Raw genomic sequence first — 21,717 nt, 5'->3', positions numbered from 1 at the left:
ATTAATGATTCGGGATGTAGATGTAGAGTTGGGTAGAATTAATAATGAATGAGTGGCGCGGAGTTATTGCATTTGCGATTAACGATGCAGTTTGTTGAGCGGCGCCAACATTGTTAATCAGTCATATCAAATAAGATCGCTGCTTTGTTAAATTTCACATATCTTCCTATAGCTCAGTGGTTAAGTGACTCACAAAATATAGAAATAATGAGGTAAAGAAAAATCATTCAGCTTTATACTTCAACAGCTCAACTGCAAATTGTAGATATTACTAATATTATAAATGCGAATGTTTAGATGGATGGATGGATTATTGAAGGTATGTCTAGAACGGTTGAACGGATCTCGATGAAATTTGGCATACGCATAGAATATAGTCTGCAAGAACACATAGGCTAATCATGTTTTTCATTACGTGCGGACGGAGTCGCGGGTGACCGCTAGTGTTTTAAATATTTTTTAATTGTACGAATTTTTAACACTTTAACCAAAAAATAATTTAATAAAAATTTCTCATACAATTAACCATCGTATAACTTTAGTTGTTTCGTCTGTCTGTCCATAAAAGATTTTATTTTGAAGACGTTACAAAGATATTACGCGGCGTTCACTCCGGTGACAGAAGGCTGCAATAAAACGCAAAACTGTTTTTGTTTCTAAGAATGTTGAATGAAAATGAATCAGTAATGAGCTACATTCTCTACTCTTCATTGCGAAATAGCTTCTTCCGCATTACTGAGATGAAATTCTTGTACGAATGGTGCATTACGTTTTGAATTATTTAGTATGTTTTGAGTATGTCATTAGAAAAAAATAAAAAATAAATATTTATTAGTGCTTTTTTATTTTTATTTTTTATTTAATGCAGATTATTGCAGGTCTACAGAGCAATATATAAACTTAATAATATCAATTATATACACAACTACTTGTCGTTTGGTCGGATTAAAAAAAAACATAATTAGTAGCCTATGTTTTCTTCCAGATTGTGTTCTATATTTATGACAAATTTCATCGAGATCCTTACATCCGCTCAGGAGATACCTTCAAACAATCATCCATCCATCCGTCCAAACATTCGCATTTATAATATTAGTAAGATATATTGGTATAGTTTAATAAAACAGTTCAGTGAAGCGAAGTGTCTGTGAGCAATAGCTACTCTGAGGACAAAGACTTGTCAAAGCGATGCCTTCCAACGAAATCATTCAACTGCATTTCATTGCCAATAAGCTTGTCAATTTAATATACGTAAGAGTCTATTAAATGATCCTTAAAGGAGACGTCCCTACTTTACGTTGTAAGAAGATGAAAGTAATATTTTTACTACATAAAGTAAGGAATCTTACGAAGATATATATTAAAATAATAGAATGTAACAATGTTTCTTACTCAAGTATTAATCAAAATTGGTTTCAAATGCGGTCATCGTAAGACGAAAATATGCTCCCGCGGTGTCTGTCGAGAACGTTGCTAATTCGTTACATGTCCAACACCACGCTTAGAGCTGTCTATCATTTACCAAAGACAAGGGTTGCCACTATATATAGTAGAATTTATACTAAATTAATCTCTATCAAAAACATAGCGTACAGTTTATAGTGAAATCAGCAATGCATGCAACAAAAAGAGATTAGTTAGCAAACCAAGAAAGGTATAATAACAATTCGGAAATAAAAAAAGGAAAACAAAGAAGTAACAATTTGATATTAAAATTAAAAAGCCTTGACTAAAACTCTATAAGGAACTATCATATGTAGTGAAGTTACAGTTAAATAACCTATAAGTTAAAAACGTAATTACGTTTTACTCCCAACACTGCCAATATAGGAGTGGCATCCCTATCTAATCGAGAACAAGACACATCAGATAATATCAGTAGTTTTGGTGTTGGCCAACACGATCAGAACACACTGCGCCTGCGACACGCAATCACCGATATTATAAAGCCATTATGCCGCTACAAATTGTTACAATAATATATTTAATATGTGCCAACAGTACTCGAAATTGACTTACAAAAGCTTTAATAAACTTCTAATCTAATAACTTAAATTTATAGTTATAAGTTTATTGTCAGAACATTTCATTCAGTTTTATATTAGTAGTGAGAAAGTTACAGGGGAAGACAGTAGAAACATATTATTTTCTCAGTTTTTTTCAAAGGGATAGCAATTTTTTGTAAAAGTACATATTACGATAGTAAGACACACTTGTATGGGTATCATTGTTAAATACTTGTTTGTAAACCCACTGGTTCTTGAACGTTCCGAAAAATAACTGTTAACAGCAGTGGTGACATCAATTAAAAATAAGTTAAGATGTTAAATACAAGACGTAATTGAGTTACTCGGCTAAAATCCAATTCAAACAATTAGATGCTACTGTTGTTAACATGTTCATTTAGTTAATATGAATTTAATTCTCTTGCTATTTCGTTAAGTGGCTCTGCTAATGGTAGGTCGAGATTAATGGTTAAAATATATCGTTAATGAATTCTCGTCTTAATAAACAATTGCTGTCGCCCGCTTAATTAAAAAAAAAACTTAATTAATTAAACTAAGTGTTCTTCCAGACAATGTTCTACATCGAGATCTTTGCTGCTTGATGCAGCCGTTTTAGGGATATCTTCTTACAAACATCCAGTCTACACCCAAACATTTAAATTATTATTAAGATAAAGATGATAATTAAAAAAGTAATTTATAATTAGATCCGTAAATGTAGATCTTTATGATTATTGCGATCATTACACATTAAAATCGACATCGCAGTACACGGAATTACTCTTGTACCCTTAAAAAGTTAACCTACAATACTAATTACTGCCAAAAATACTTAAGGAATTTTCTTACGTAACCGGTTCAGTACCGTTATAGTAACGAACCGCAGTTTAAAATAATGCAACGATAACATCTAAAAAACCGGTCTACATTGAGAGCGCAGTCGGTCTGTCTGTTCGAGATATACTAATCAAGATACAAAGGGTTAATGATCACGAGGAAGTGTAACACGTGTTTTGTGCTCGCTGCCTACCTCGTTTGAAACTGGAGCGTTGTTTAATTCCCCTTGGTACTAGGGATTGTCTCTACGTTGTATCTTTAAACATTTTGTATCCTTATTTCTAGGCTTTTGTTCTATCTCAAAGGTAATTTTCGTTGTTCTGATTTTTATTTATACCGCAAAATATTTTTCTATTTAGTGCAAATTATTTTTCTTTATATAAAAGTTGGAAAGAAAATGATGAATTAAAAACATCTTTATCCGTAATCAAAAGTTGTAAATAAGCTCATCAAAACTTTAGCTTAGACCTAGACAATAATAATTAAACGTAAACAAAAATTAATTTAAGCTAACGAAAGCATTAATTAAACCACTTAAAGTATGCAAATAACTACTAAATCTCAAGATATAGCCAAAATCCTTTTGCAAACAAACTAAGCGTACAATAAGCGACACTTTACAAAAGCTCGTACAAATGGTGTCTAAAAATAGTTTATCCAACGTCACAGGGAAGGGATAAGCTTTGTTACACATATTAACACTGGAAGGCTCTTAAAATGCCACATACAATATGCGATCCTCTATTCATACGTAGCTTCAAGCGACAGGCGACAGGCGACAGGGGCGCAGCGCCAGCCTGTGCGACGCCGGGGGCTGGCGTCAAAGAACACCACAGAGTTATTAATTTATTTGTAATAGAGAAGGCTAATATGATTTTTTTTTAATTTTTATAGTAAATATAAGCGATGTTATTTACGTTTAGGAATTTATTAAATAATCATAAAGTAAACGATGGTAAAAGTTAAACATTTTGAAAGCAATACACAGATATTATGCAAAACGTAGCTTGTCCAGTTCAAGCGATAAAATGAAAACACGATGCGAAATATCACTTTCTATTTTCCCGGGAAAACTACTTCCCTAATTAGCAACTATTAGCACAACGCTTGATAAATACAGACAAAGGGCACTTTCAACTGCGTCAAAAACAAACAAGTGTGAGAGGTAGGGGGATATATTTGCGTCTTATTCCCTCATAAGCCTAAACCGAAGGGTTCAAAGAGTTTCACGTTCGCTTATGATGCTCCAGCAAATAGTCGTTTGTACTAAAAATAAATATTCGAAGGAATCGCCTAAACAATAGCCTCTCAAGGCATAGATACCCTTTCTAAAGAGGATGTTCCTCCCTCCACTGGGGGAGAACCACCTCGGGGGAGGGATAGCGAGGGGTGGATGGGGGGTGTCTTTGTCTCCGCGGCGTCATTACTTTGTCAAAGGTCCTCAGCGAGGCGCGACTCTAAGCAACACATATGTCCTGGTTTTTCACAAGGATTCACTCCACAGCCTCCGCTCTAGTGTTTTGTTACGATGACAATTATTTTCAACAGTATTTTTATAGTAGCGTCTTTTGTATTCACAACTTTTATACAAAGATATTTGTTTATATTTCCAACATACAACAAATATTACAATTTACGTAACTTTGAGGTTATTTTAAATTAAATTTCGAATATTTTTATACTTTACAGAACATAATTTAATCCTTGTTCGGATTTATTTGACATTCTATCGAAAGTCTTTTGTCTTTCTTAATGCAGAATTATTTGACGTACTCCGTCGACTTGGTCAAAGTCTTTTGTAAAGAAGTTCTCACAATCAAAACACAATATCTATTATAGTATCTACGCGTAGTGTTAGACCTCAATGTGTGATATAGCACGTAACTCAGTGACCGCTGCAGCATCGTGGCGCGTCAATCAATGAACTCCCGCCCGTAACGACACTCGAGTACCTCGGACCCAAGCAAAAACTCACCAGTAATGAGTTTGCTGTATTCATAAGCGTATAGCGAATCTATTGAGTATTTTTTATTATTTTTAAAGTAAAATATTATTTCTTTTAAAATCCGACTTGACCGTTTATAAACTGACCTGATTTGCAAGATTAGATGATACTTAAGAAAATCTAAACTAGCTTTTTTTACTGTCAGTACTGCGAGAGTTACTTGCGTAATAAAATATTATAATACTAGTAAGTATATAACACACATATAAAAAGTATATGTATGTGATACCAATATGATAGTCATGTTTTTATTTTTTTAATTTCGTTGTCATTTACAGCACAAGCTTTCAAGATATAGATTTAATCTCTTATAACTTGTACCACAGAAAGAAAATATGTAAGGTAGGCGAGCGTTGGCGAGTGTCGGTCAAGAGGCCAAGGGACAGTTAGGAGCGGCGAGTGCAAAGCTGCTCTTTTACTACATTACCAGGAGTAGCCCCAACGTTAACAAGATTTTTCTAGCACTAAAATTTTATAAGAGTTTCACAGAACACAATAAAATGTAAAATCAACGTGACTCAGCACATTTAAAACTTTATGCGTAAAGAACCGTTTTATTTCTTTTAAGATATGTGCTTAAGGTACAATAAGAATAGTGATTTGTAGTTACCATGAATTGACGAATCACCGTGACAACGGACATGAAGTTTTTAAAATCCAGTTGCAAGGAGTTTTCACTGCCGGAAAATTCGAACAAGAGCATGTTATCTCATTTTTTTCATAAAGGATGAGAGGGATGGCAATATGTTTTTGAAAGTGTTCAGCAGTGAAAGTTAACAGTCGTAGACACGTAAACATTTTTTCCCTTTATCATCGCATTCTTGACTCTTTTTTCCTCTCTCGAGTTATAAGCATGTTTTTTTTACCTTTGGGCCGTTCGATTGGTCCAACAGGAAATGCCCCTAATCACTGTTTGCGGATATTGACTGCTTATGTTATTAGTATATTAGGTCAGGAATAGGAAATTAAGTAAGTATACTTTCAATAAATTGATCCGTAATGTAAGCTCGTTATAAAACTTAGCGCATAACGTGAACTAAATGCTACTTAGTGCATCCGGCTACTAATTCCGCTATATCTGTATAATTATCGCTAATGCTATTTTCACACGAAGGTCGTACAGTGAGGCATAACAGTAGGACAGACAGAACTGTCCGTCAAAAATGTAAGGAAATGAGAATGACTGTCGATATGTCTCATACATGTCCATATTTATTGTGATATTTTTGACAGATTTAGTCGTATTTTATTATGATATCGAATGTACCCTTGTCTAGGGAGGCTGTAGATCGTAAGTGTGGGTACAAACAATATCAGTTTTGTATTTTCCAGTAGGATAGTACACAGTAGAGTAGCTCTATCTCGTAGTTCTATCCTCGTGTGAAACTAGCTAATCACTTAATGTAAGCCGGACTGTGCGTTGCGTATCACACCGTTACCTCGCTCCGCACTGATGGAGATCGACGGACCAACTGATGCATGCTGTAACGGTCAATCAAAGTACACTTGTTTCTATAATCAAACACGTGCTCGCGGAAGGAATGTTAAAGATTTTTGCTATTAGTTTAGATAAATAAGTATTGTTATTTTTCTTTTCAAGAAAATTTCTTAGTCCATTTTACGAAAGTCTGACAATTCCTGGTCGTATTTTAGATTGATTGTAAGACGAGAATGTCTAGCATATTAATGAAAATGTCTAAAATATGTATAAAATTCCAAATTAGATCTAGTCGCATCACATAACCGGCAGATGGCGGTAGTAGTTTGTAAAAAAAATGGCGGACCGTAGTCTGGCCCTGATAGACGTACATGGAGACATATCCGTTCTTAATACGTCTCTTCAAGGGCTCACTATCTTATATAAATATTGAAGGCATTAATATCATTTACTATGTATAACATTATATAATCTTTCAGTTTGATCCTTGGTAACTGATTTGTAATAAACGAAGAGATGCCAAGATTGGGACAAATAGTTTATTCCTAATGTATGCCTATCAATCTAGATTAAAGGCATCAAGGTTATAAGACGTTGCTTTAGACTCTATGTATCCTCATCGTCAACATATAAAACGTTGAATAAACTTACGTTAACTATTTAATACATCAAAAGAAAAATGAATACTGTATTAAAACTAATTATTTAACCCAACTATAATAACTATTGAGTAGTTAATAAAATGAACAATAATTAAAACTTTAAAGTAATAGACACGTAGTTTATTTAAACTTTACATGAACACAAAACAATGGAGACCACCGACGATAGAGACCACCTACTTACATCCAAAAGTGTTGTTAACAGCACTCTAACTATTAAAGCATACACTTGATCACGGGCTTTCCAATTTTATACACGTATTGTCGCCTGCGACTCCATCCGTGCTTAAATTCGATATCCCAAGGTCGACATATAAGGAGACGGATCGGCCCATCACTTCGCGCTCTATTTTTCTTCGAGACAACATAATGATTGATTACGGCACATGTAACATATTCGCAATAATGATTATTCTATTTTTGCTTTTAAATAAATTGGTTTAATTTTCATCTCGAAAGCTTGATAGAGATCTAAAAATCTAAACAGAACTTTGTATCAACTTTAGAATTAAAAAAATGTGTTTTTTATTTGTTTGGCAAAGTATTTCCTATTCACGTCTTAATTAGGTTGAAAAACCGACTTGTGTCAATTTTTTGTGTAAAAAAAAAGCTTAAATTACCGATTTTTGGCACAGTAATTATCATTACCTTCCATATTTAGAAAAAAAATAAAGTAATTTTATGAGTTGTTTATTCAAGAATTTAAACTCGAACGTTTTTATGAGTGTTGTGTAAAACATTGCTATTTTCCTCACAACAAAATGGAACATAAAAATAAACATTTAGTAATGTTAAACAAAAGACGATTCCGAAGAGACACGCGTCTCTCAACGTTTATTTTTGTTCCGTATTCAACGTTTTAAATATCTTTAATGAGACATGGTCGCGGGAGACAATAATGGCCAATACTACTTTATATCCATGCCTCGAAGAACAATAATATATTCGACTTATTTACATACAAGAGAAAGGTCACTGCTACTATCGTAAAACATTAAAAATAATATTGAACGAATATCACTCAGAACGTTATCTTGTCCAAAAGCAATCCCGCGTTGTTAAAAAAATTATTTAAACATAATTGCTGGTAATTGAACGGCCTTTTCTAAGACAACTTCTTTAGTATTTTAAGTCTTATATATTTTTTTATTAACATAAACCGTAATATTACAAAAGTGATGTTAGAATCTTATATATATTATAAAATTATCATGTCACAATTTTCGTTCCCATACTCCTCCGTAACGGCTTGACCGATTCTCATGAAATTTTGCGAGCATATTGAGTAGGTCTGAGCGTCGGCCAACATCTATTATTACGCCCGCGCGGACGGAGTCGCGGGCGACAGCTAGTACATTTTTAAATTTATGTTAAATGGAACATCTTTCGTCGTCATTAAGTGTCAGATTGTGATTTAAATGCTTAATCGTTAGAGAAAAATATTTTTCGAAGGAAAAACTTAAGTTTATTGACTAATCTATGTTATATTGTTACAGGTAGCAGTTTCCAGGGTGAGCAATACATGCAAATGTAAACAAATGCATTGTGTATATATACATATATAAATTATTAGGAAAGAAAATTCAATATTTATAAGGAATAATTTTTGCTATAAGCTATGAATACTTTAAAATATTTTTATGAATTACCATGAAATAAGGAGTTAAGTTTCAAACAACAGCAACACATACTTATGTATTAATCTGGTTATATCACATATATGTGATACATAGGTATATCAATGAACATTCACCTACACTAGGAGACCTACTTATTTAAATCTGATGTTAATTTGGTGCGATTCCGTTAATACATTTTACAGAACCGTTCGTTAAGGTAACTAGTTACTTAGAATCGTAAATAAAAATTTTAAAGTTTCCACTACATTAAATCGAGATAGTAAAACGATTTTCTAAAATGAGTTCTTTATTTCTAAAAAAATTCAATTTTAAACAGCTCATCTTATCCTGTCTTATTATTCACCAGATTTTCTTCCTCCAGCGATCGTTACTCTTCTTAGTCATGTCACCTTTCACGTAATCCAGCCATTTCTTCCTAGGTGTACAACTCCAGATTTAGAGTTCTCCTTGTCCATAAGAGCTGTAAAATATATACATAATTAAATTAATATTCAAAAACTATAATTTATTAGATATGGTCTTAGTAAGACTTGGAACTTAGCAATCTCAGTGATGGTCCAATCAGAATTATTTATAATTTATCCAATCTCATCTCATCCGACGAGTTAGAGATCATTACGCGACTTATGCAAACGCAATTATGTCCTAGTATGGACCATTAATAGCGACATCCCATTTCGATATCCAGTCCTAATGAACATAACATTTTTAACTTGTTTGATCTCATGCGCTACGTTTACAGCTTAACGATGTCCAGTTTTAACTAGTGCTTAGTGTTCATGTTTTTAGATTCTAACTAGCTGTCGCCCGCGACTCCGTCCGCGCGGGATGAAAATAGATGTTGGCCGTTGTCAGACCCACTCAATATGCTAACAAAATTGCATGAGAATCGGTCAAGCCGTTTCGGAGGAGGAGGAATATATAAAATTAAAACGAAGTCACAGAACATTCGCCTGATAGTCAGTGACGCTACTTTGTTTTCAATTCTGCGGTTATATTTTTTAATATTTCAAATCATTCTTCTCTATCTTACCACACGATTTCACTGTAAGAAATTTAAATGAATGTTTTCTTCCTGATTGGGTAGTTAAAAATGTTACTAAACTGTAGACCGACAAGGATATTTGCCCCGGTGGGTATAAGTCAAACTAAATGATGACAACTCACTAGCGCCCTCCTTTCAGTGTCACTAGATCCTTTCCGTACCGGAGCTGTCATTCCAGGTCTTTCTTTTATGTCATTTAGTATGCTCATGGAGGTTTTACATATTTTTTGACAGAACTAACCGCGACAGCAGCGCCCCTCTCACCAGGTCAGATATCCTTGTTTGACTATACTGCACGAAATATGTTCTCTGATGCATTTCTCAAGAATTATGGCTACTCTTATTTCATCGAAGAATCATTAAGATTTTGTACAACGATGTGTGAATAGTTTCTTGTTCAAAAACAGATTATTATCCTACAATAATTATAGTTAACAACTTTATCTTTTACAAAGTCATTATCGACGACCAACAAGGCTAATGGTGAACGTAATATTATATTTATTACATTGCACTTATACGATATTGGACACGAGCACGCTAAGGTAATGTTCAGTCGCACGCGATCGTACTATTTGTATGGATAATAAAATAAAATAGTTTCATGTACTCTATAAATTCACCCAAATATTCTAATTACGGTAAAAGAGACATTTGCTCTCTATATTGTTAACAAACTACCGGATAGTTAGTGTTAATTACATTTAATTGCTGGATTAGTGAAACAAAAAATTATTAACTAAGCTATAAAACTTTGTGTTAATGGAATAGCAACGGATTAGAACCTCAGGTATGGTCATACGTAAGTTAACACTAGTAGTCTATTGGCACAAAGCCAGTAGTAAGTTACACAGTCATTTGTTTTTCTTCAATAAGACAAAAAGGTCGTTCACCTGATGGTAGGTAATACAATTACGCATGACAATATCACAAAGGATTTCTAAACCACAATCCAGTTTCGGTATCCTTTTACTCGGTACTTTTGTAAGACATTAGTTGGTTCATACAAATAGAAATATAATACACTTATAGGTTTTTGTATTTAACTGTAGGTTTTTTTTTATACCAAAAGGTGGCAAACGAGCGAGCGGCCACCTGAAATCACTGAAACAGCGAAGTGACCGTTGCCCATAGACATACGCAATTGCATATGCGTTGCCTACCTTTAATGACGGAGGAGAGGATGCACAGAAAGAAAATATCTTCCCTTTCCATGCATCCTCTCATCCGGAAAGTCCACTTTCACTTCCCATCCTTGCCTTATAAAGAAAAGGATGGGAAGGGAAAGAGGACTAAATTAGGCCTCCGGGACACTCATCAGACGAAACGCGGAATTGCTTCCACTTCACGCCTGTCTTCTGTATGGTCGTGGTATTTCACCGGGCGAGCCGGGCCGCTTCGTGCGAACATGTCAAAGCGAGCTCTATCACTGTTCTCTCGGCATTTCTCACATACATTTCTTTTACGAATTCGAACAAGCTTGTCAAATAAATGTTAATAAATTCAAGCACGAATAATAATATCAGTGACTACTTTCGTATTCGTTTTTTTATCTAAAATCTAATTTCACGTGTAGATATAGTATTTAAAATATCTTAGTTATCTTTTGTTAATACCAAATGGAATGTATTTAAATAATATTAGTATAAAATATTAATAGAATTTCCTGTCAACGTAAACTGGATCAAAGTGTAATCCGTCTTATAAATTCCAACGCGATAAAATTCATTGAAAAAGATGCATATCTATAGATTAATATTATTTTCATGGATAAATCTAATCCTAACACGAAGTGCTAATTTGAAAAGCGTGTAGATAAACAAAGTCATTTGACATGTTGGCTAGAAGTCAATCTAAATTGTAATAGCTCACTAACGCCCCATAAAACGTCATATAAAAACGTGTCGAAGAATTCTTGTCGTACTGTAGCTATCTTGTCATGATTTTCACTATGTAATTTTTATGCCTAAATTGGTTCAATATATTGGTGTGTGAACGGCAATTGCAGCTCCTCTTGTACCGGTCCGGATAGAGAAAAAAGGAAGTGCTTTAACACTGCCTAATATAAAATATAGTCAACCCGCTCATTAACTTTGAACAAACAGGGACAACATTTTAAATACAGTTGGAAAATTAAAAAAAGCAATCAATACGACAAGTCTATTTAAATTCTATTTTGATGTTCATACGTTTCGTATTTTTTTTAATAAAATTCAATTTATGTTTTGCAACATCAAAAACACATTGACTTAAGTGAACTCAAATCCATTCAGTTTTCGATTAAAAATAATCTACTAAAGACTGGACCCGGAAGTAGCAATATGGCAAGCATTGAGCACTGGCTGTTCATATTGAGTCCGCTCGCAGCTCACTCGCTGCGAACTAATTCACCAGAGACGACATCAAATTGTCACTTCCGTAACGTTGATTGCCCGCTCCGACCCCACTTCCGTTTTCAATGTTTACATTTTCAGTGAACGCTTTTCCTGCCGGCCAGTTATATTGTAGTTAACAAGATATCAGTATAAGTGTTTGGTTATATAAAACCTTAAAAGTTGGATTACACACGACTACTCATGACCATACAAATGGGTTAGAAAAAGGTCACAGTATGAATTCTAAAAATATTTCATTCGACCCTTGACCTTAAAAAATCTTTTGTAAATATTGAATTATCCTCTCAACTTTTGGTGTTGGTGTCAAAAGTAAAATGAAAGAATCCTTTTGATCTGTTATAAAATGTCGTAATTAACTGTGGTCTAGAGGGCACTTGTTGACTTCGAGTGTCCCCCTTCCCTTTTACTCTCATTACCCCCCCTCGCCCCACTCAGCGGCTACGCAGTCGTCGAAGTCCTGACTCAGTTTTGAGTGTTGCTCAAGGGCCCTCTGTTTTTCAACAACGTCCAATATTATATTATATTTATCGTTATAAAAAATAACATCGTTACAATTTTGTGACCTATAACTTAGTGACCTCATTATCGAAGTAGTTGTCTTTTTTTTCATTTTTCCAAAAATATCTTACCCGTTCAGTACATATATTTCTTATTGCCCCTATTAATCTTGCGATGCTAGTTCATAATAAGAACTATCACTGTAATTTGAGAAATTGCAAGCTTAAACATTTGTCCACAAACGTTTCGTGCGAAACACAAGTACAAAATGAAAAAAACCTACCTCAATAAAGGTCCTCAAAATGTAAGGATATTAAGCAATATGCTTAGCTGACACATCGCAGACTAGTGCTTGTGGAGTGGGTGTCGACGCGCGTGTCCTCACAATGACCTTCCGACGCTCTCTAGCGGACGTTACTTTGTCTACCCTATGACTGTAAATTAAAAATCTTGTTTACGAATAAAAGTAAAGACATAGATTTATGTTAAGCTTTATAAAATGTGAATAAACACATTGGTTAAGCGATGCTTGAGCGTATTTTAATAGATATTATTGTTGTGTACAAAATCTTATAAATTACTTCGACTGTGATTCTTATTTTTTTTTATAAAATTCAAGAACCTTACCGTTTGTAGCAGTGCGATACTTTGACTTTATACTATACTCACTATACCGAAGTATAATTATAATAGTAACGCATCATTTGCAAGAAAGGTATGGTCAATAGTGACATATAAAAAACAGATGTTAGAATGGACGTCTCACACTTGTATTTCTAACTAGTAGTCAAACAAAGTCAATAGAGCAACCGTATCCATTAGTTATTCTGGAATACCCAAGCATTTTGGATACGCTGGAAATGGGGGCGACAAATCGCTGTTTTTTTTCATTAAGGTAAGTACTTTTTTTTTGTATCAATCCAAAGTCTATAATGAGTTGATAGTCACGATTGAGAAGTCAGAGCTCCGTTACATTAGTTTAGTTTGTTAAAAAGCACTGCGTCTTGAAACCGCAGAGTAACCAATGAATGTTACCTCACACAACCTTCGATTCTGTCGGTCGATTCGATAATCTTGCATCTTCCAATACCAATGTTGCGGTTGAGTGATCAGACATAACGGTACCTACAGGTAAACGAAATCAGATGTGACCCAATCGGTTAACATGAAATGAAAAAAAGTTGATATAAATCTTCCCTAAGGAAGATTTATATCAACTAACAAGAAACAAATGAAAAACTACAATTGGTTTTTTAGCGATTACTTTTAAAGTGGAATAAATAATAATGCTTCTTGTGCAATATTGTTTTACATAAAAATAAATATTAAAAATGTAAATTGTATTATTTACTATCTTACTTCTTACTAATATTATAAATGCGAATGTTAAGGTGGATAGACGGATGGATGTTTGTTGAAACGGCTGCATGGATCTCATTGAAATTTGACACGGATGGAGAACATAGTTTTGAGAGAACGCATAGGCTACTAGGAATTTTTTTTAATTCCGCATGGACAGAGCCGCGGAAGACAACTATTATGCTATTAAATATAAATATGAATACATATAAATTTTAAAATTGAAAAATTTGCTTAATTCAACGTATCATAGGCAAGAATTAAATGTATGTTTTTTATCTAGTGTATGAAATAAACTTTGGTTAAACTATGTTCGTCGAACATTAAAGCAATACAAAACGTTTACATAGCAGCAAAGAGTTCTAAGCACGCAAGGCTCGTGTCCTTAGTCAGAGAAGTCGAATAACTATCGAGTACTGAGAGGACTGGACCGATCCTGAGACTTGTAGACTCCGGCTCCAACAACGCGGACATTGCTTCGGAACAGTTAGGACGACGGACGGACGAATATTGTCAGGTCAACATTAATTTGCGATTGCTATTCAATATAAAGGCTTAGCAAATATTAATCAAGTTAAACGCATTTTACGCACGTTAGATAAATGAATTGCGGCATCCGATTAAAGTATTAATTTGCCAGAAATTAGGCATATGGCACAAGATTTGGATAAAATATGGTAAAATGTTTAAAAATTACCTCATTTGAGTAATTATATACTAGGAAAAAATAAATGCCATGTCTCATATAATTTACTACTGCTATTAACCAGAATCAACTCGCTAATCCACATGGTCATGCTTCACGCGGAAACATAAATAAATTAGATTTACTGCCAACCCTTACTTAATCCAGTCAATCTGTGTCGGGCGCGTTATTCTGATAAAAGCTTATTTAAGCATGCCATTGGTATGGATTAATATCAAAACATACGGGTTTCGCCGAAATCTAGCCAACTAGTATAGTAACCTATCCAACAAAATTAAAGCATGCTTGTAATTAGTAGATTGACAATTTATTTAAGATCTTATTCCATAAACCATATATTGTTCAAATTGAAAACACGTTTATTTCAAATTAAGATGGAAAAATGTGACGAAGAACACAACACAGAATTCTTTGAAAACGTGGAATAATTACAATGAATAATTTTCCCATATTTGGTCTAAGAATTGCTGGTACATGGCAGATTTTTAATTTTTTTTAACAGTCCAAAGGAATAAAGTGATGGCATGTGATGCACTATGTCGTGCCTAGACTGACGCAAGTATGTGCTATTACGGGACGTGGACGGAATTTTTTATTACGGTTGGATTCCGAGTAGCTCGTGCATTATGCGTACATATATGCTCTATGCGTGCACTTAGGGTTGTCACAAAAACTTGAACTACAAGTAAAAAAAATCAAACACACGCTCGTATTTTAAAGTGAAGTGGTCGGAGGCTGCGTGTTACTTGGGGTGATCGAGTATGTGAATAATTTGTCTTTGGATTTGTTTCCCCCCGTAACTACGAGAAACAATTAAAAATATTGTGTGAATTCTTTACAGATTTTCAGGAAATAGGTATTAAAGTCAAGGTATTGTAGAAATAAGTAAAAAGTAGACTATTTTTATTAGTCAAATAGATGTTTTCAATTTAGTTTAAATAGTTACAATTGTTAATTGTAGTAGTTATGAAAAACGAATGTAGGATGCGCATATGCGCGCTTTTTACGCATACAATTCCGCATGCGTAAAAAGCGAACAGCGGCACTCGAATTGACGTCCGCATTTGTGTCAACAAGCTCATTACAACTAATTATTATGTTTTCGCATTGCGTGATCGAATGCTTAATTATTTAGCGCTCCAAAACGTTGTTAGCGGCGGCTTTTTGCAAGTTTTGTCACGCTAGGAAACAATATTTAAAGTACTATTCAAAATATTAAAAAATACTGCACGTATTACCGAAATCTTGCCAAACTTTTGTCGTATGTGTCTTACGTAAATAACAAATTACGAAGTAACCTAAACTATAAGTTAAATTTGTAAAAAATGTACACACCTTTTCTTTTATTAAACGAGATAATGCGAAATAAAATCCTTGTAATCCAAGTCTATCCCCCTGGGCTTCGACTTTGTATTATTTTTGTTTATATTATCGTTTCTATCCATTGGAAGTAGTCGCCATGGCCGCTGTAGGCTTATTCAATTACTAGTGCGTGTTGTCTGACATCCATGACGGAGCCGTGTGCGAACAGATTGACAGCTGACAGAAATTATATGATACATACAGAAATTAATATTCAATTCCATGGGAGAATTCTTGCAAAGGATTAGGTTGTATTGGAGAATGTGTACGGAAAAAGAACGCCAAGTGGCATATTTTATAAAATCCTTTTTAAATAAAATTGTTTTTTTTTCACTTTAAATTATTTTGCTTTTGAAAAAAATATATTCCAATGTCTTTCACAAATACGTCTATTTTACAAGTACTACAAGTCAATTAATCGTTAAAGTATTTGATGCAAGCTTTTCCATAATGTATATACACTAATACAAACATATATATATACATACCTCGAATTGCTTGAATGATTATCAAGTATCTCACACAAACGAACTTATTCACCGACCAACAGTTAACTAATCAGAAAATATCTACATTCCACAAATAAAAATAAATCTTAATGTTACATGCAATAAGAACAATTATTCCAAAACTGAAATATACAACGCAATGTTTACTTTTCTCGCGGCATTGCCAACTACATACACTACACTACATACATATATCATAAAGTAGGTGTAAAAGAAAGTAGGTGACTTGCTTTTTCAATTCTCACATAACCTTCAATTTTTATTTTACTTTACATGTAAAAAAGTCTATATTAAGGTTTTTTAACGCATCATTTTAATCCTATTTATTGTAATTAACTTCAATCGTATTTGTTCGGTGTCATTCGTCGAGCGTGCGTTCCGTTCATTCACTCGCTCATTCGCCAGTCCCAGTTGATAAGCGCGGCGAGGTGGGTGTGCGTACGTCTTGCTCTCTCCCGCGTCAATACAATTTCGAAGTTTAATTGGATTTCGTGTGATTAAAAAAACCATTCGATAATTGTTTAGTGTAAAACATAAGTGGAATTTTATGTGTAACATATGTTTGTGTGAAAAGAAGTTGTTTTTCTGTGAGCTAGCTTTGGATATTTTCTTTCGTCGGTCAGTTTGTGGTGAGTAGTAAACATTAATATTTACTCGATGTACCGTTTTTTTTTTTTCAAATTAAAATGGCTTAAATGGTGTCATAAAATAATCGATCTTGTTGTGCCTACCGATCTTATCACAGTTATTAAGAACTAGTTAAAAAAATGTTAGTCTCAGTCGTGTTGAGATTTATAGCTTGTAGTTGATTAAAATCTGATTAGATTCGCCGATTCGTTCAGATTTGTAGACATTTTGCGTTAATATTTATACAACTACATATGATACTTAAAATGTCTAGAAAATGCAGCCCGTTTTATTCTCAAATCAAACATCATTAAGATTAATTTAGATAATGTCACCTTACAAAAATTGAGGTGATTCGAATTCGATACTCCTTTATAATATCGATGGTGGTATGTGTGCATTTTCAATCTTTAATTATCAATGAATTATGTGGAGATTCTTTAGAAAAATAAATTATTTAGACTAAAACATTGTTAACGGGACATCCTAAGCATTACCGGGACAGCGAAATAAAATTAGTTTTTATAAGGTATCAGTGTACGTACTTAGTCATCTACATATATACCTATTTGATATGTGTTAGTATGATTGCACATAGTACATGGTACAGAACAACAGCAATCCATTCTGAAGGGACAGTGTAGAATTATTGCTAAGTAGGAAGTGCCCTTTAGAGATCCCATTATGTGTTTATTAAATTCAAATTGAAAATTATATTTATTATATTTTATAGTATAACTTTCGTTGAGATTTAAATTAAAATTAATTCTAAGCCGTTTTAGATTTTGTAATTATTAATTAAGTTACGTTTCACTCAAAAGAAATATAACAATCTTTAAGCTTACTCTTACATGTAGATCGAATCCTATTACGAATTAAATGTTTAGGTATTATTACCTCTTGCATTAAGGTGTTTAAAATGGGTTGATGATCCAGAGAGGTAGGCATAAAGAATTTCCTATCCTACTGATTTACCCACGTATTATTTTATTGTGTTTTAATTATGCTAGTTAGGCTCTTTTCTTATTAATTTAGTCAACAGCTTACAGTGTCGTTTTGCGAATGTTCTAAACCCGACCTGAGTGGTGTGACTAAAAAAGGAGTTTATTACGATTGGGTGCAGCCAGGCCCCACGTGAACGGCCATATCTAGATTCCGACAAGTGTGCCTGCGCACTTACAGTTAGTTACCTGTCCCCTAGTTGCGTTTACTCAAGGGCGTTATGGAAATCATTAATATAGAATTATCGGAACACTTGTAGGAATGTTTTCTTGTATTATGAAGAGGAAAGTGATACAGGTTTGATTATATTGTCTTGTAGACTATAATTTAACTAATATTATAACTTATCATTGGTTCCTGAGGGAAATCACTATATAAAACATATGATGCGAATGCGGATCCCTATGTCTTTGACAAAATCGAGGTAACAATATGTTTTAATAGGGATTTTGGTTTTAAAACCCTACGGTTAATAAAATAATAATCGAGTAACTTATCAATGCTTTAATTTAATTCGGCTCAGCCTCGTTTGAATTGGAAATTGAAACTACATTAGTGGACATTAAATAAATATACTTTTAATATAATATTATAGAAAAAATATTCGTAAACCAATCACGATATAAGACCAGTCCGTTATAGTAAATATCAGTGTGATTAAAAACTAGGCAATAAAACCTTATCTTCATATCTTTGTCGCTGTTACGTAAGATGCTTGCTGAACAATTAAAATTGTTGTTTTCAATATTTTTGCAATCGATAGCCAATCTGCAGTTCCTTTCGTGTTGCTGTTGTCTATGAAAATCAAATTAAAAATAAACACCCTTCTTTTTTGCCTTTTATCCTACATCCTATATGATAATATAGAATACCGATGGGAATAACACCATTCACCTCGATTGTACCTTGAAACGGTACAGTCACTAACAATATCATATGTCCACAACTTTGTAAGGCTATGGGTAACTTGATCGCGTGTTCCGTTCGATGTATGATCGCGATGACCTCTTGACAGTAATGTTGGTTAGACAATGCTATTACGTTAATGTATTATTTGCAAAGTTGTTTTGCAAAACTTTTTTTACTATTATATAACCATTATATACAATGACGGAGTCTGCCTGGATTATTAGTCCCGGGTTAGAATAGACTGCGCAAACGAAAGACTGTTTTTAAAATATTAGATTCAAGCTTTATGCTAAGTTTTTATATTCAAAACTTAATAATTCAAAATACAAAGTGAAAACAAATAAGTCTTAATTACGTGAAGACTTCATTTTTATTAGAGACTAGCCGTCGCCCGCGACTCCGTAGAAAAACACTAGTAGCCTATGTGTGGGTCCAGACTATGTTCTATATGTATACCAAATTTCATCGAGACCCGTTAAGCCGTTCTGGAGATACCTTCAAACACCCATCTAGACAAACATTTGCATTTATAATATTAGTAAGATTTTTAAACGTGTTTTATATAGTTTAATGTAAAATATTATCGTAAACCGATTGTATTTTAGTTTAATTTCTGACTAATAAGTTACATAAAGACGTAATACTTCGTAGGTATGTTGGGCTAAATCTAATCGCTTTTAACATAGTTTAACGCTATTCATTATAATATCAACCGCTGACAGTCATTTAAGTTCTAACGCTTTATACAAACTACGTGAAGTTACATAATGAAGTTGTAGATTGTCTCAGTAATAGGATACCTTTGATCTGCACACGCGCCTCAAATCTAGGTCGTGTCACACAAGCGACATTGTTCGTGCCAGTGTGTCTGTGCCCTTATTTCACTTGCGAACCTACTTACAATACGGAACGAGGGAAACAAGTTTAAAAAAAATCTTGAATTTAATCGTTTTTTTTTGTTACTGGCTGATAAGAAATCAAAAAAGAAAAAAATCATAGTTGCCAGTACTAATTTTACAAAGAAAATATAACAGCCACATGCAAAGTTTACTTTTAATAATGCATATGTAACAAATATTCACACAATCGATTAGCGTCTTCCTTATCAATGCACTGTTATCAGGTTATCACTAACCGAATACTTATCAGCATCAATGAATTTTTATTTGCGCTACTATAAATAAAAAAAAATTATGGGCTTGTTATTTAATTTACTCCTTGAGTCTCGTAATTAGTATTCTTGTTTAATATTAGTAAGTTATCACAAGAAATGTAGCTATCAAAAGTGTTTGTCTTGATTGCAAAATATGTGGATATAAGTTAAGAAATGTAATTACGATAAAAAGAGATAAGTGTTACAAAGTGATGCATTTTTTCTAAGGAGATATTAAAAGACCAGCGTATCTAATATCAGTTCATCGAACGCCCATAGACATCCGGAACACCAGAGAAACCGCAGATGCAACCTTTTGCGGCAGGGAGTTGTACGCACTTTTCATGAAGGGCCGTATTTATAAGTCGTAATTATTTGAAAATACCGCTAAGAGCATAGTATTTATTAAATTACTAAGGAAATGGCTAAACTATATAAACATTACAAAAGACAATACCAAATAATTATGTATACAATACACTAAAATTGAAATACCAAAATGATAGGTCAAACTTTTTTTTTTTAGGTCAAACTTTGTTTTTGTAACTGGTGAGTCTTAACAAAAACATGATAGATTACTAAAAAATATTTTTGAATCCAAATGTAGTACACAAAAACCTTTTGCATACCGTCAGTTACATTGTTGAGCAAATGGAACATTATAACCTCACTTTAACCTGTTGAATGACGAGAGTTTTTAAAGATGTGCAAAATTCCTGCAACACTCGGTTAGCACTCTATTTTATTAGTGGAAAAAATGAAAAAATTTAATGATATGCTTATAAAAAAATCTGTAAGCCGTAGTGAGTGCATGTTGACCTGGTTTGTGTTCAACCTACATACAGCCGTCTGCGCTGCCGCGGGATGGCTTCTCTGGCAAACTAGAGTACGATCGTACCGTCATTTTTCCCGGCATTGTTTCCTAGGAAAATTATCCACCTTTTTCGGAATAAGTGATCAGACAATGAAGTTTTTGAAATTATTTGTCGTGTCATCTATTCATTGCTATTTATTATGTCTCCTGCGTTCCATTTTTTACAATGACTTCATATGTTTTATGAGGTTATTAATCTATATAGATTTGACGTACAAAGAAAAACGAATTATTTTACTGTTATTTAATGGTTACAATAGGCCTTAAAATATTTATAACTAGACAATTATATTTTGCGCCACTACTTTGTAGCTGCCGATACCAATTTTTATCTATTTATGATTAAAACATTTATCACTAACTTCTCTAGTAGGAATGTAGAATAGAATTATCTTTTTCGCAATAGGCTTTTGTTATCGTTATATATTAGTAGCTTATTCTAGTAATCCATTTAACATGTTTTAAATACGTTTTAATGGTTAGTACAGCAATTTACGTTATTGATGTTTTGATAAATTTCCGACAAAAGTACATTACTTTTATCATCATCAACCTGCCCTTATCCCTACGGTGGGTCGCCACAATATGTACACCTCCATACATCTCTATCAGCTGTGATATCTTAATTTACCACCTCCTTATGCATATCCTCTTTCACACAATCCATCCATAATTTCTTTGGTCTTCCT

The 21,717-nt window shown here is 33.5% G+C and overlaps 1 protein-coding gene across 1 annotated transcript in view; it reads left to right on the top strand.

Moving 5' to 3' along the window:
* The first annotated feature begins 16,886 nt into the window (after nucleotides 1-16,886).
* Nucleotides 16,887-21,717, top strand: part of LOC106113354 (SH3 and multiple ankyrin repeat domains prosap) — a 69,393-nt gene continuing 64,562 nt past the window's right edge. Inside the window, exon 1 of the mRNA XM_013306079.1 lies at nucleotides 16,887-17,092. The gene's annotated coding sequence lies outside the window, so the exon portion shown is untranslated. The remainder of the gene's footprint in view (nucleotides 17,093-21,717) is intronic.

This window comes from Papilio xuthus, unplaced genomic scaffold, assembly GCF_000836235.2.
Source record: "Papilio xuthus unplaced genomic scaffold, Pxut_1.1 DF828258.1, whole genome shotgun sequence".
Taxonomy (NCBI): Eukaryota; Metazoa; Arthropoda; class Insecta; order Lepidoptera; family Papilionidae; genus Papilio; species Papilio xuthus.
Note: the sequence above shows the minus strand (reverse complement) of the source record. Positions and strands in the feature narration are given on the sequence as shown.